We start from the raw sequence: 15,298 nt of genomic DNA, 5'->3' as shown, positions 1-15,298 counted from the left end.
TTTCATAGGCAATATCACCTTCTTATCGAGCTCGTGACCCCATTTGGGAGTAAAATTTACACTTGGTGATGGTGTCCTCAAGGAATGGAATTAGTAGCTAAGTAAAGTCTAAAAATCGATATTTTGTTTACTAAATATGTTTATCGCCCAGATCGAGCGATTAATTCAGAACCTTTCATTCTTAAAACAGAGGATATCTGTTTGGTTCTAACCATGCTTGTTTGTTGGTAGTGGCCTTTTACCGATAAACATTGCCAATTAGGTGTGATGTCTATTAGACGCCGCTAATCGCTATTAGACTCTCATTTGTTTCGAAACTCCTCTCACTATAGTGTATTTATTGTTTTTGTGTTTGAGATATTGAAATTTTAAACGAAATACATTAAAATAAACTCTCTAATGCTTGCAGGGAAATCCACAAATTTGTCAGGGTACTCACACACACACACATAGCACACATCCAAACTTATAGTCTCCCAAAAGCAAATCGTAAATAGAAATAACAACTACTTATACATGCTAATACCAAAGAGGGAAGATACTGAGACTCAGCATTCTATTAGTGAGATGAGTACTAAAAAGAGTGAGTGAGAGGGGAAGAAAAATAACTGGCCACTATAGCTCTATTCTCTAGCAAATAATTTATTAGTATGCACTCTCTTGCCTTATAGACAAAGTGGATTTACTTGGATTTCCTTCAAATGTTATTGTTGTTGTTGTCATAGTTGTAGTACATGTAGTCCTGCTGTCCCTTTTTTTGGGGGGGCAGTTTTCTGCTTTACCGCCGTTAGACTTTTAAATCAAGATGACTTTAAAATGAGTTACATTAACATTTATTTATTTCTGTTATTTTTTGTTTTCTCTTGTCCGTTGCCAGCTGTAGCCCAAATTGAGATAAACGAAATCAGTTGCAAGTGGCAAGGGAATAATACAGTGAAACCTCTCACAATTGGACACTATAACAAGCGAACACCTCACAAAATTGGACAATTTTCGTGAGACTTTTACTTTATTATTGCAATCAAATGTGCCTCTCATAAGTGGATAAAATTACCGAGACCATGAACGTCTCGTGTGAGAGGTTTCACTGTACATACTATATATGAGAAGCGAATAGCAATTGGTTATAAAGCCAGGACCATCAAAACAAAGTTGCTTGGCTTTCAATAAACAACGGCCATCTATCAAGTTTTGCTGCAAAAAAAAAAAAAAACATACTAGGAAAACAAAAAAAAAAAAGGAAGCTAGGAACAAAATGCAAAAACTCCAAACAAATTAAGCAAGAATAGTAAGGAAGTGAAAGAAATAGCATGGCACAATGGGTCGAGGTGTTGTGAAAAGTAAAATACAAATCTCCAATAAATTTTGATAAAATTTTCTATAGAAATAAAATTTTGAGAAAATTTTCTATAGAAATAAAATGTTGACAAAATTGTCAATAGAATTAAAATTTTGGAAAAAATTTCTAGAGAAATAAAATTTTGAGAAAACTGTCCATAGAAATAAAATTTTGACACAAATTTTCTATAGAAATACAATTTTGCAAAATTTTTCTATAGAAATAAAATTTTGACAAAATTGTCTATAGAACTAAAATGTTGACAAAATTTTTTACAGAAATAAATGTTTCACAATATTTTCTACAGAATTAAAATTTTACAGAATTTTCTATGAAAATAAAAGTTTGACAAAATTTTCAATAGAAATAAAATTTTGACAAAATTTTCTATAGAAATAAAATTTTGCCAAAATTTTCTATAGAAATAAAATTTTGAGAAAATTTTCAATAGAAATAAAATTTTGAGAAAATTTTCTATAGAAATAAAATTTTGCTAAAAGTTGCTATAAAATTAAATTATGCTAAAATTTTCTATAGAAATAAAATTTTTAGAAAATTTTCTATGGAAATAAAATTTTCAGAAAATTTTCTATGGAAATAAAATTTTGACAAAATATAGAAAAAAAATTCTATGAAATTTTGACAAAATTTTCTATAGAAATAAATTTATCTATGGAAATGAAATGTTCACAAAATTTGCTATAGAATTAAAATTTGGACAAAATTTTCGATAGAAATAAAATTGTGCCAAAATTTTCTATAGAAATAAAATTTTGACAAATTTTTCCATAGAAATAAAATTGTGACAAAATTTTCTATAGGAATAAATGTTTGACAATATTTTCTACAGAATTAAAATATGACAGAATTTTCTATGAAAAAAAATTTTTGACAACATTTTCAATAGAAATAACATTTTGTCAAAATTTTCGATAGAAATAAAATTTTGCCGAAATTTGCGCTAGAAATAAAATTTTGCAAAAATTTTCTATAGAAACAAAATGTTGACAAAATTTTCTATAGAAATAAAATGTTGACAAAATTTTCTATAGAAATAAAATTTTGACAAAATTTTCTATAGAAGTAAAATTTTGACAAAATTTTCTATAGAAATAAAATTTTGACAAAATTTTCTATAGAAATAAAATTTTAACAAAATTTTCTATAGAAATAAAATGTTGACAAAATTTTCTATAGAAACAAAATTTTGCCAAAATTTTCTATAGAAATAAAATTTTGCTAAAAGTTGCTATAAAAATTAAATTGTGCTTAAATTTTCTATTCAAATAAAATTTTTAGAAAATTTTCTATGGAAATAAAATTTTCAGAAAATTTTCTATGGAAATAAAATTTTAACAAAATTTTCTATGGAAATAAAATTTTAACAAAATATAGAAAAAAACTTCTATGAAATTTTAACAAAATTTTCTATAGAAATAAATTTATCTATAGAAATGAAATGTTGACAAAATTTGCTATAGAATTACAATTTTGACAAAATTTGCCATGGAAATAAAATTGTGCCAAAATTTTCTATAGAAATAAAATTTTGGCAAAATTTTCTTTAGAAATAAAATGTTGCCAAAATTTTCTATAGAAATAAAATTTTGCAAAAAATTTCTATAGAAATAAAATATTGCAAAAAATTTCTATAGAAATAAAATTTGCCAAAAATTTTTATAGAAATAAAAATTTCTATAGAAAAAAAAATATATCGGCAAAATATTATTTAGTAATAAAATTGTGACAAAATCTTCTATAGAAATAAAATTTAGACAAAATTTTTTATAGAAATAAAATGTTGACAAAATTTTCTATAGAAATAAAATTTTGCCAAAATTTTCTATAGAAATAAAATTTTGCTAAAAGTTGCTATAACAATTAAATTGTGCTTAAATTTTCTATACAAATAAAATTTTTAGAAAATTTTCTATGGAAATAAAATTTTCAGAAAATTTTCTATGGAAATAAAATTTTAACAAAATATAGAAAAAAACTTCTATGAAATTTTAACAAAATTTTCTATAGAAATAAATTTAACTATAGAAAGGAAATGTTGACAAAATTTGCTATAGAATTACAATTTTGACAAAATTTTCCATGGAAATAAAATTGTGCCAAAATTTTCTATAGAAATAAAATTTTGGCAAAAATTTTCTTTAGAAATAAAATTGTGACAAAATTTTCTATAGAAATAAACGTTTGACAGTATTTTCTACAGAATTAAAATGTGAGAATTTTCTATGAAAATAAAATTTTGACAAAATTTTCAATAGAAATAAAATTTTCACAAAATTTTCGATAAAAATAAAATGTTGCCAAAATTTTCTATAGAAATAAAATTTTGCAAAAAATTTCTATAGAAATAAAATTTGCCAAAAATTTCTATAGAAATAAAATTGTGTTAAAATTGTCTATAGAAATAAATATCGGCAAAATATTATTTAGTAATAAAATTTTGACAAAATCTTCTATAGAAATAAAATTTAGACAAAATTTTCTATAGAAATAAAATTTTGCCAAAATTTTCTATAGAAATAAAATTTTGCTAAAAGTTGCTATAAAAATTAAATTGTGCTTAAATTTTCTATACAAATAAAATTTTCAGAAAATTTTCTATGGAAATAAAATTTTAACAAAATATAGAAAAAAACTTCTATGAAATTTTAACAAAATTTTCTATAGAAATAAATTTATCTATAGAAATGAAATGTTGACAAAATTTGCTATAGAATTACAATTTTGACAAAATTTTCCATGGAAATAAAATTGTGCCAAAATTTTCTATGAAAATAAAATTTTGACAAAATTTTCAGTAGAAATAAAATTTTCACAAAATTTTCGATAAAAATAAAATGTTGCCAAAATTTTCTATAGAAATAAAATTTTGCAAAAAATTTCTATAGAAATAAAATTTGCCAAAAATTTATATAGAAATAAAATTGTGTTAATATTGTCTATAGAAATAAATATCGGCAAAATATTATTTAGTAATAAAATTTTGACAAAATGTTCTATAGAAATAAAATTTAGACAAAATTTTCTATAGAAATAAAATTTTGGCAAATTCTATAGCTAATAAAATTTTGGTAAAATTTGTTATCGAATTATAACTTTTGGTAGAAATAAAATTTTGACAAAATTTTTCATAAAAATAAAATTTTCTATAAGAATAAAATTTTGACAAAATTTTCTATAGAAATAAAATTTTGATAAAATTTTCAATAGAAATAACATGTTGACAAAATTTTCTATAGAAATAACACTTTGACAATTTTTCTATAGCTTATAAAATTGTAACAAAATGTTCTATAGCTAATAAAATTGTAAAAAAAAATCTTTAAAAATAAAATTTTGACAAAATTTTTTATAGAAATATAATTTTGACAAAATTTTCTTTATAACTAACATTTTGTGAAAATTTTATAAATTCCGTTTGTCGATGGTAACCCAATGTTCTTCTATACCTATATGTCTTTTCTCAAAAAAAAATTATGCCCCATTTTGTTGGCCATTTCTGGTTCTTTTCCGGCAAAGCATGCATTAGGGAGACCAAGGCCAGTTGCCATGGACGAATGAACGATTGAAATAAACGGAAACATTGTGCAAACTAAACCAGAATGTTTTCATCTAAAATTGAAGAAAATAGCAAGAAAATAACGAAAAAACTGGTTGTAAGTAAAAAACCAAAAACAACACCAACACGAACCGTTGTAGCATTAAAACAGCCAGTAGCAAATACTAAATGTGCACAGACTTAAGAGAATTTGTATTTAACTTTCAAGTCGATGCTCATTAAAAATTAAAATCACTTTTTCGTAAAATGTCAACACAAATTGCTCCTTATTTATCACTTTACTGCACAAACACGGGGGGTAATATTAACGACAACATCAACAGCACTGAAAAAGAAACTTTGTTGGCCAAAGTTGCAAAAACAAAAAAAAAATCAAACGCCCACATTAATGAGAGGAAAAACAACAACACACACAAAGAATTGAAAACATGATTTAGATAAAAATAAAAAGAAATGAAAGAAAGTGTCATTAAATTCTAGGGAGAATCTTTGCGAATGACTTAATATAAAATAGGTAAAAAGTAAGCGGAGTGATTTTAATTTCTAAAGGTATTTTTAAATTCATGGAAGAGCAAATCTTAATACGTGTGGGCTCTTAGTACACTAGAAACCAACAATAAAAAAAATAAAAAGAAAATCAAACAAATAAATAAAATTTTGCCAAAATTTTTTTATAGAAAAAAATATTAAAAAAATTTCTATTGAAAGAACATTTTGACCAAATTTTCTATTGAAATAAAATTTTGCCAAAATTTTCTTTAGAAATAAAGTTTTGCCAAATTTTTCTATAGAAATAAAATTTTGACCAAATTTTCTATACAAAAAAAAAAAATTAACAAAATTTTCTATTGAAATAAAATTTTACAAAATTTTCTAAGCAATAAAATTTTGAAAAATTTTCTACAGAAATAATATTTTGACAAAATTTTCTTTAGAAATAAAATTTTGACAAAATTTTCTATAGAAATAAAATTTTTACAAAATTTTCAATAGAAATAAACTTTTTACAAAAGTTTCTATTGAAATAAAATTTTGACAAAATTTTTTATAGAAATAAAATTTTGATAATTTTTTCTATAGAAATAAAATTTTGACAAAGTTTTCTATAGAAATAACGTTTTGACAAAATTTTCTATAGAAATAAAATTTTGACAAAATTTTCTATAAAAATAAAATTTAGACAAAATTTGCACTAGAAATAAAATTTTTACAAAAGTTTCTATAGAAAATTTTGAAAAAAAGTTTCTATAGAAAATTTTGAAAAAAAAATAAAATTTAGACAAAATTTTCACTAGAAATAAAATTTTTAAAAAAGTTTCTATAGAAAATTTAAAAAAAAAGTTTCTATAGAAAATTTTGAAAAATTTTCTGTAGAAACTTTCGTAAAAATTTTATTTCTAGTGAAAATTTTGTCTAAATTTTATTTTTATAGAAAATTTTGTCAAAATTTTATTTCTATAGAAAATTTTGTCAAAACGTTATTTCTATAGAAAACTTTGTCAAAATTGTATTTCTATAGAAAAAATTATCAAAATTTTAATTCTATAAAAAATTTTGTCAAAAATTTATTTCAATAGAAACTTTTGTAAAAATTTTATTTCTATTGAAAATTTTGTCTAAATTTTATTTTTATAGAAAATTTTGTCAAAATTTTATTTCTATAGAAAATTTTGTCAAAATATTATTTCTGTAGAAAATTTTGGTAAATTTAGACAAAATTTTCACTAGAAATTAAATTTTTACAAAAGTTTCTATAGAAAATTTTTCAAAAAATAACATTTTGCCAAAAATGTTGACCACATTTGCTATAAAATAACATTTTGCCAAAATTTTCTACAGAAATAGAATTTTGCCAAAATTTTTAATAGATATAAATTTTTGACAAAATTTTTTATCGAAATGAAATTTTGCGGAAATTTTCTATATAATTAAAATTTTGACAAAATTTTCTATTGAAATAAAATTTTGATAATTTTTTCTATAGAAAGAAAATTTTGACAAATTTTTCTATAGAAATAAAATTTTGAAAAAAAATTTCTATTGAAATAAAATTTTACAAAACATTCTAAGAAATAAAATTTTGCCGAAATTTTCTACAGAAATAATATTGTGACAAAACTTTCTATAGAAATACTATTTTGACAAATGTTTCTATAAAAATAAAATTTTTACAAGATTTTCTATGTAAAATAGGTAAAAATTGAGTAGAATAATTTTAATTTCTAAAACAATTTTTAAAGATATTTTTAAAGTCATGGAAGAGCAAATCTTAATATGTGTAGGCTCTTAGTACACTAGAAACCAACAATAAAAAAATTATAAAGAAAACCAAACAAATAGATAATATTTTGCCAAAATTTTTTATAGAAAAATATATAACAAGATTTTCTATTGAAATAAAATGGACAAAATTTTCTGTTGAAATAAAATTTTGCCAAAATTTTTTTTAGAAATAAAATTTTGACAAAACTTTCTAGAGGAATAAAATTTTGCCAAAATTTTACGGAAATAGAATTATGACAAAATTTTCTATGGAAATAAAATTTTGACAAAACTTTCTAGAGGAATAAAATTTTGCCAAAATTTTCTATAGAAATTACAAAATTTTATTTCTATAGAAATATAATTTTACAAAATTTTCTATATAAATAAAATGTTGACAAAATTTTCAATAGGAATAAAATTTTGAAAAAAATTGTCTATAGAAATAAAATTTTGCCTAAATTTTCTATAGAAATAAAATTTTGACAAACTTTTCAATACAAATAAAATTTTGCCAAAATTTTCTACAGAAATAAATATTTGATAAAATTTTCTGTAGATATATTTTGGCAAATTTTTCTATAGAAATAAAATTTTGACAAAATTTTTTATAGAAATGGAATTTTGCCGAAATTTTCTATATAAATAAAATTTTGACAAAATTGTTTATTGAAATAAAATTTTGATAATTTTTTCTACAGAAAGAAAATTTTGACAAATTTTTCTATAGAAATAAAATTTTACAAAACTTTCTAAGAAATAAAATTTTGCCGAAATTTTCTACAGAAATAATATTGTGTCAAAGTTTTCTATAGAAATAACATTTTGACAAAAGTTTCTATTGAAATAAAATTTTGACAAAATTTTCTAATGAAATAATATTTTACAAAACTTTCTAAGAAATAAAATTTTGCCGAAATTTTCTACAAAAATAATATTATTACAAAATTTTCTATTGAAATAAAATTTTACCGAAATTTTCTACAGAAATAATATTGTGACAAAATTTTCTATAGAAATTAAATTTTGCCAAAATTTTCTGTAGAAATAAAATTTTGAAAAAACCTATTGAAAAAAAATTTTGACAAAATTTTCTATAGAAATAAAATGTTGACAAAAATTTCTATCGAAATAAACACTAGAAACTGGGATCTAGTGATGCATACCCTTAACATATACCAGTGTTAAAAATTCTTGAGACAACCAGCGATATATGGTATACTTTATGTGGTCTGCGACAAATATTTTGATATGTTACACACCTCATTGCCACCATCCTATTGTAGCAAAGGTTAAACAATATTTCATAAATTGTAAGAAAAATTCCAATAGAAATATACCAAACTATGATAACTTCCTGTGCTACCAACCGGAAGTGAAAATTATTGATGTTTAGAGAATAAAAAGAATTTATAATACTCAGTCTACTTCTTAAGAATAAAAGCCAATTCGGATTTTATTCTTTTTTCACAAACAGATTTTTAATTATTTGAAAATACTGCATACTGTTTGCGAAGGCTATTATAATAACAATCGCTATAGCGATTACTTTCTCTCGCACACACACACTCATGTGTCATAAAACTTCTGTCTGACATTTGAAATGGAAAGATATTTTTGAAGATGTCTGACATGAATACAAAGAATGGCTACGAATACAAAGAAATTATCCATGGTCACATAGATTTTTATAAAAACACACACACACCCACACATACACAAATACAAAACCCAGAGTTGTGATAGTCTATGTATGCACTTTCAATAGACATTCGTTGCATGTCGAGGAAATACTAAATAATTTATTTATATTTTCAATAACACCTTCCATTATTTGTTAAGATACGACATATATTTATTTTTGCCAGAGATGCTTTTCTCATTTCTTCAATGCCTTTGTAGAGCTTATCACCCCACGGTGGTGAGTATATCTGCCTTAGGTAAAATGCCATCATCATCGTCACCAGCATCATCATCTAGAAGGATTTACCTTAAGACACCTGAAAGACAGTTACCTTTATTTAAGTATGGATATGAGTGTGTATATACTATGTGTGTATGTGCTTATGTGTATACAGCTCTGTATACTCGTATGTCTATGCATTTCCTAAGACTGATATGAATATGTAAATAATGAGAAATAGAGAGCACTAAACCATGCATGCTAGTGAGTGAGATAAACGCATTCATGGCTTAAGTGTTGAGAAGATGGTTATTTTTGTCGTACAAACATTCACAAACAGAGAATAGGTAAACACAAGAGCTTAGCTTAAATTGGGCCATAGCTTGCACAACAGCAACAGAGACAGACTATGTCTACAGCAACAGCAACAACAATTACAGTTTAACATTGAGTATTCTTTTGAATGAGATAAGAGTGCATAGAGCGTAAATATACCGAACTAAAGGTGCTTTTATAACAGCCTGATACAGACGCGAAATATCTTTGACTTCACCCATCTGCCACCAACCATCATCATATTTTCATAGTTACCGCATGCATGAATGGACGGACATAAAAATCCTATTTGAATAGATTATCGTAACATGAACCTATAGAGAGTTTCAAGAGGGTATTAAACCACCATAATGTGATCACAAGAGGCCAAAGCAGTGCAAGTTCAAGGAGCTGTTTTCAAGATTCATAGAATGAAAAATTAAAGCCAAAGACAGCTTATAATAATTTCTATTGGCTTCAAGGAAAATAAATTTATGTATTTTATTTATTTATTTAATGTATATAAATTTACAAAAATATAAAAATTAAATTAGGCCTACCCTATAGAAAAAAGAAATAAAAAAAATAAATGAAAATGACCTTAAATTGTTTTTTCTCAAAAACCAAATTATTTAGTTTTTTGATTGTAAATTGAAACTAAAATTGTACTTCTGTAAAATTTCCAAACTTAAATATTATATCTCAGTTGACATTACAAGTTACCTTAGTTTTAATTTTTTTATTTTCCCCTGCAGATTCTTTTCCATTTGAATTCTAGGGTTACTACATATATCCAGGGATAACTTTTACCCAAAGGCAGCACTAACCACAAAACTTTTGCACAAAAGTTTTGCACTTCACTACCAATTGTGCTTTGTAAATAAGAGTAGATCGAAGTAAATAGCATGTATTCCTTGTAACTTATCGACAGTTAACAATCAATCACTATGACAATTGTTATGAAGACATTGTTTTTTTGGGGAAAAGTTTGAAGAGAGTTTCTCTGAGAAGACTGTCACAAACGTGCATGCTTTGGTGGACCAAAAAAAAAGGAAAAACCATTGAGGATTCCAAAAAAGCGATACACTTAGATTAAATGGGCTGTATTGGTGATTTTTGGTTTTTAGGTTGAAAATAGGGTCCTTCGAATTATAACATTTTGGGGGTTCCACAGCAACATTGCCATCCATTCAAATATAGCAACAAGACTAAACAATCCCGATCATGTGGTAGAGGATAATTACCAGGGATGGAAAACGCAGTACTATAGTACTTTTTTCAATACTTCTTTAGTACCGTGAGCTGTAGTTAAAATGTACACCAAAGCATAAAATTATCCTGGTTTTGACAACGCTTTGTGGAATTATCAAAATGTGGAGTACAAAATATCTCAGAACAAAAAAAAAAGGGAACAACATATCTCCTAATTGAGAAGAGAGTTTTTATGCCTTTACAGTGTATCAATGCCCTTTAAAAGTTTTTAAGCTATGGCGCCTTTTTCAAAACATTTTCCAACCTTGGAAAATATCTCTAATTGTAATAGATTAATTTAGGTTTCTTTCTCACTTCATGTAATATTTTTCCCAGTGTATATATAGGGAGAAATTCTATCCGTTATTGGAACCATGTAATTAAATCTCAAAAACTTTTTCAACATTGTTATTTTCTTTGATAACTCTCAGTGGTCCTCATACCCACAACCCAATACACATTCAAGTAGCAATGCCCAGAGTACACACACTTCTCTTTGATTGGCCATCACTTATATGGCAAATACACTAGGATGTTATAGTTTCTTTGATACATGACGATTTATTCACCTCAGTTATTTGTAGAGAAACTCACACTCACACTTTCACTCCTACTCTCGCTCTCTCTCCATTTTTATGGCTGGCTTGTTTTGCTGTGTGTGTTAGTTAAAGTTTCGTTTTGCCTTTACATGACATGATTATTAATAAATATTGATTGTGAGTTTTCCCCCCACCACCCCCGAACACCTTTTGTCTATCATCTATATATGATGGAGAAAATAAATTGCGAACGAATCTTTTGGCATTTCCGTTTGTTTTGGTTTTAATTACGTTTTCTCTATGAATTTTTATTGAAGATCATGGTATTGATGAATTGTAATGTTAATTAATGATGTATATGGGAATATTTAGAACCCGAATAATGATTTTGAAACAGAGAGGGGATGGTCACAGTACCTATCTGGAATATGGGGAAGATTCGACTTAAAGAAAAATTGAAAAATTTTAATATACCAAAAATCCCTTTACACATTGTTTATTTCAGGGGAAACAAGCCATAATAAAAACTTTTTTATGACCCTAAACTATTAAATATACAATAAGCGTAATAGTTTTTCCATAGTGAAAAGAGGTATTTGACACTTACAATTTCTTTTAAGTATTTATTTAGCTTTCTTTTGCATTTCACTCTATTTGCTCCAATTTTTGTTTAAAATGTTCCTGTTTCAAAATAGTTGTGTTATATTCAATCGAAATTCAATAACTTTAGAGTTAAATTAAATAAAAAGATCCTCACCTAGTTGCTAGGATTAAAACACAGATAGAGAGAGAGTACTCCTTTCCATAGCAGTAAACAAATCTATCTCACTATTAAAGAGAGAGCAACAAAAAGTACTCTCTTCAAAAGACTTATAAAAATTCTCTGTATTTAAACAAGAGAACAAACTATCGCCTTATAGAGAAGAGAGTCTTTTTGCGATTGCACATACACATACACAAAATAATAAATTACCATTCCCTTGATAGGATTGTGAGTTTGTGAAGTGGATAATGTTTATGCATTAGTATATTGATTACCAATCATTGTAATTTCATAGAGTTGTGACAGTTGAATCTTAACTCTCTTACATACTCTCAACTTCAAATCAATGGATTTAAATGTATTTGTGTAATTTCATATGCATATCAATAAATTATAAGTCCCTTAAGAGTTGTTACATAGCTAAGTAATTGCCTATCATCTATATTTACTACAACTAAAGTGTGTGGTGGTGGGCGGGGGGGCATTCTTATTGTTATTGAGTGATGGTGGTTTTAATGGATTATATGTTAATCATCCATTTAGTATATTAAAATAGGAATTTTTAAACAGTATGGAATTAATGGTGTCAGAATATATTAGGGCTATGGCAGTAATTATTGGCTTAAATATTGTTGTCGCATAGAGAGTTATAAAATATGTTTTTGCATTTTCAACACGTAATTGATTAATATTTTATTATTAATTTATTCATTCATATTTTATTATTAAATTGAATTTATTTTAAGGTGGAATATGAATTGAACAGTAAATTGGTCAATTAAAAATTTAAATAGATTTTGTTAGGGATTCTTATTTTGATTAAATTTTAATTAAGCCAATTAACTTTAAAGGATTTCTTTTTTAATTTCTTTTAATCCTTTTTTTAATTTAATTAAAAAAAAGAAATAAGCTAATAAATGTTCCCCATTTTTTTCCTAAAAGCATTTATGATTTTAAGCAATGGTGATATTTTTTTCTGGTTAAAAAAATGTTTAAATTAATTTTTTTCTCGCAGTTTTGGTCATAATTTAGTGTGCAAATATATCTAATTTGATAATGAAAAATATTACAAATGTCGATAAAATCGGAAAATTGTGAAAATGAATCTTAAATAGAATTTAAAATTCACCCTATTCCCTTTGTTTATTCTTAATTCCGGGAACTGTCAAGCTGCGTTTGACACCGATGGATTATTAATTTTTTAAAGTTAGCTCTCTCAATGTAATTTTGACAAAATTTTGTATAGAACTAAAATTTTGACAAAATTTTCTATAGAACTAAAATTTTGACAAAATTTTCTATAGAAAAAAAATTTTGACAAAATTTTCTATAGAAACAAAATTTTTACAAAATTTTCTATAGAAATAAAATTTTGACAAAATTTTCTATAGAAATAAAATTTTGACCAATATAGAAATAAATATATATGTAGAAATAAAATGTTGACAAAATTTTCTATAGAAATAAAATTTTGACCAAATCTTCTATAGAAATAAAATTTTTGACAACATTATCTTCTATAGAAAACAATTTTCTATAGAAATAAAATGTTGACAAAATTTTGTATAGAAGTAAAATTTTGACAAAATTTTCTATAGAAAGAAATAAAATTTTGACAACATTTTCTATAGAAATAACATTTTGACAAAATTTTCTTCTATAGAAATAAAATGTTGATAAAATTTTCTATAAAAAAATGTTGACAAAATTTTCTATAGAATTAAACGTTTTCGATAGAAAGAAATAAAAATTTGACAAAATTTCCTTCAGATATAAAATTTTGACAAAACTTTCTATAGAAATAAAATTTTGATAAAACTTCTATAGAAATAAAATTTTGACAAAATTTTCTATAGAAATAAAATTTTGACAAAATTTTCTTTAGAAATAAAATTTTGACAAAATTTTCTATAGAATTAAAATTTTGCCAACATTTTCTATAGAAATAAAATTTTGACAAAATTTTCTATAGAAATAAAATTTTGACAAAAATTTCTTCTATAGAAATAAAGTTTTGACAAAATTTTCTATAGAAATAACATTTTGAAAAAATGTTCCATAGAAATTAAAAAATGATCACGGAAAAATTCTTACCAAAAAATATTATTTTGGAAAAATTATTTTTTTCAGAAAGTTTTGTCAAAATTTTATTTCTAGAGGAAATTTTGACAAAATTTTCTATAAAAAATTTAATATCAACATTTTCTATAGAAAATTTTATATCAAGATTTTCTATGGAAATAAAATTTTGGCAAAATTTTCTATAGAAATAAAATGTTGACCAAAAAAATAATAAAATTGTGACAAAACTTTCCAAAAGAAAAAAAATTTGAGATTAGTACTGAATTTTCCATCCGTGCCGTGAAGACATTTTTGTGTGTTTCTGCCTTGTTATTTGCTCTCTCTCTCAATGTAAGAGATTATTAATATAACTATAAATACATATAGTGTTGCCAACTGATCTTTAGGGTAGTGAATACCATTTACTTATTTAATGACTTGTTATACTCACAATTATACCAAGAAGAATATACAAACTGTTTCGTTTCATATATAACACATCGACATTATTATCTCAGAAGAACAAATACATATGTAAAATGTTCTAAGAATTTTACCCATTACATGGCTCACCCCACAGTTATAAACCTCTTCGAAAACCATAGCCATTGACCAACAAATTTTTCATTGTAAATTAATTTAGTTTTTCATACTCTAACTCTAATCCAATCTTGCCATCATTCACTTGCCTGCTTATAACTATACATCATGAAGTTTTAGCATCGAGTAAGTGTTTATGGCTTTTGTGTTTTTGCTGGATTTTTGTTAACTTTTTGACCAGATACACTACTACTCATAGCTGGGAAAACTTTCTTGCTGTGGCTATGAGCGAGCACTAACTTTAATAACAGTAATTCAAAGTTATGGCAAAACGAGAACACAAACACCAACAAAAATTCCAACTAAACTTTAATAACATAATTACAGAAAATGATGCCAACATTTTTACTTGAAAAAGGAACTTTGTGAAAATAACCGCCTCATTGTAAAATGAAGGTGGTAAGGCGGCATTATTTGGTTTCTGCCTATCTCACACTCTCTCTCTCCCTCTATAACTCTCTTGCAATCTCTGGTTATGCTACAGCCACAGAGAGGAAATGATTTTAATGATTTGGCTTTCATTTTTTTTTGTTTTTGTATGAGAAATAAATTGTTTTCATTTATTGTTGGTTAGAATAAAAACTAAAAAAAAAACACTATTCTTGTATTACACAAATAAGTTCGTTTGGGGTTTCTATAAAACTATGGAGTTTTTCATACATTGTTTTTGTTAAGCAATTTTTTTAAG

The 15,298-nt window shown here is 24.7% G+C and overlaps 1 protein-coding gene across 1 annotated transcript in view; it reads left to right on the top strand.

Moving 5' to 3' along the window:
- The window catches only part of side-VI (sidestep VI transmembrane protein), a 663,002-nt gene that overhangs the window by 593,858 nt on the left and 53,846 nt on the right, over positions 1-15,298 (top strand). The gene's annotated exons all lie outside the window — the stretch shown is intronic.

Source organism: Haematobia irritans, chromosome 1 (assembly GCF_050003625.1).
Source record: "Haematobia irritans isolate KBUSLIRL chromosome 1, ASM5000362v1, whole genome shotgun sequence".
Taxonomy (NCBI): Eukaryota; Metazoa; Arthropoda; class Insecta; order Diptera; family Muscidae; genus Haematobia; species Haematobia irritans.
Note: the sequence above shows the minus strand (reverse complement) of the source record. Positions and strands in the feature narration are given on the sequence as shown.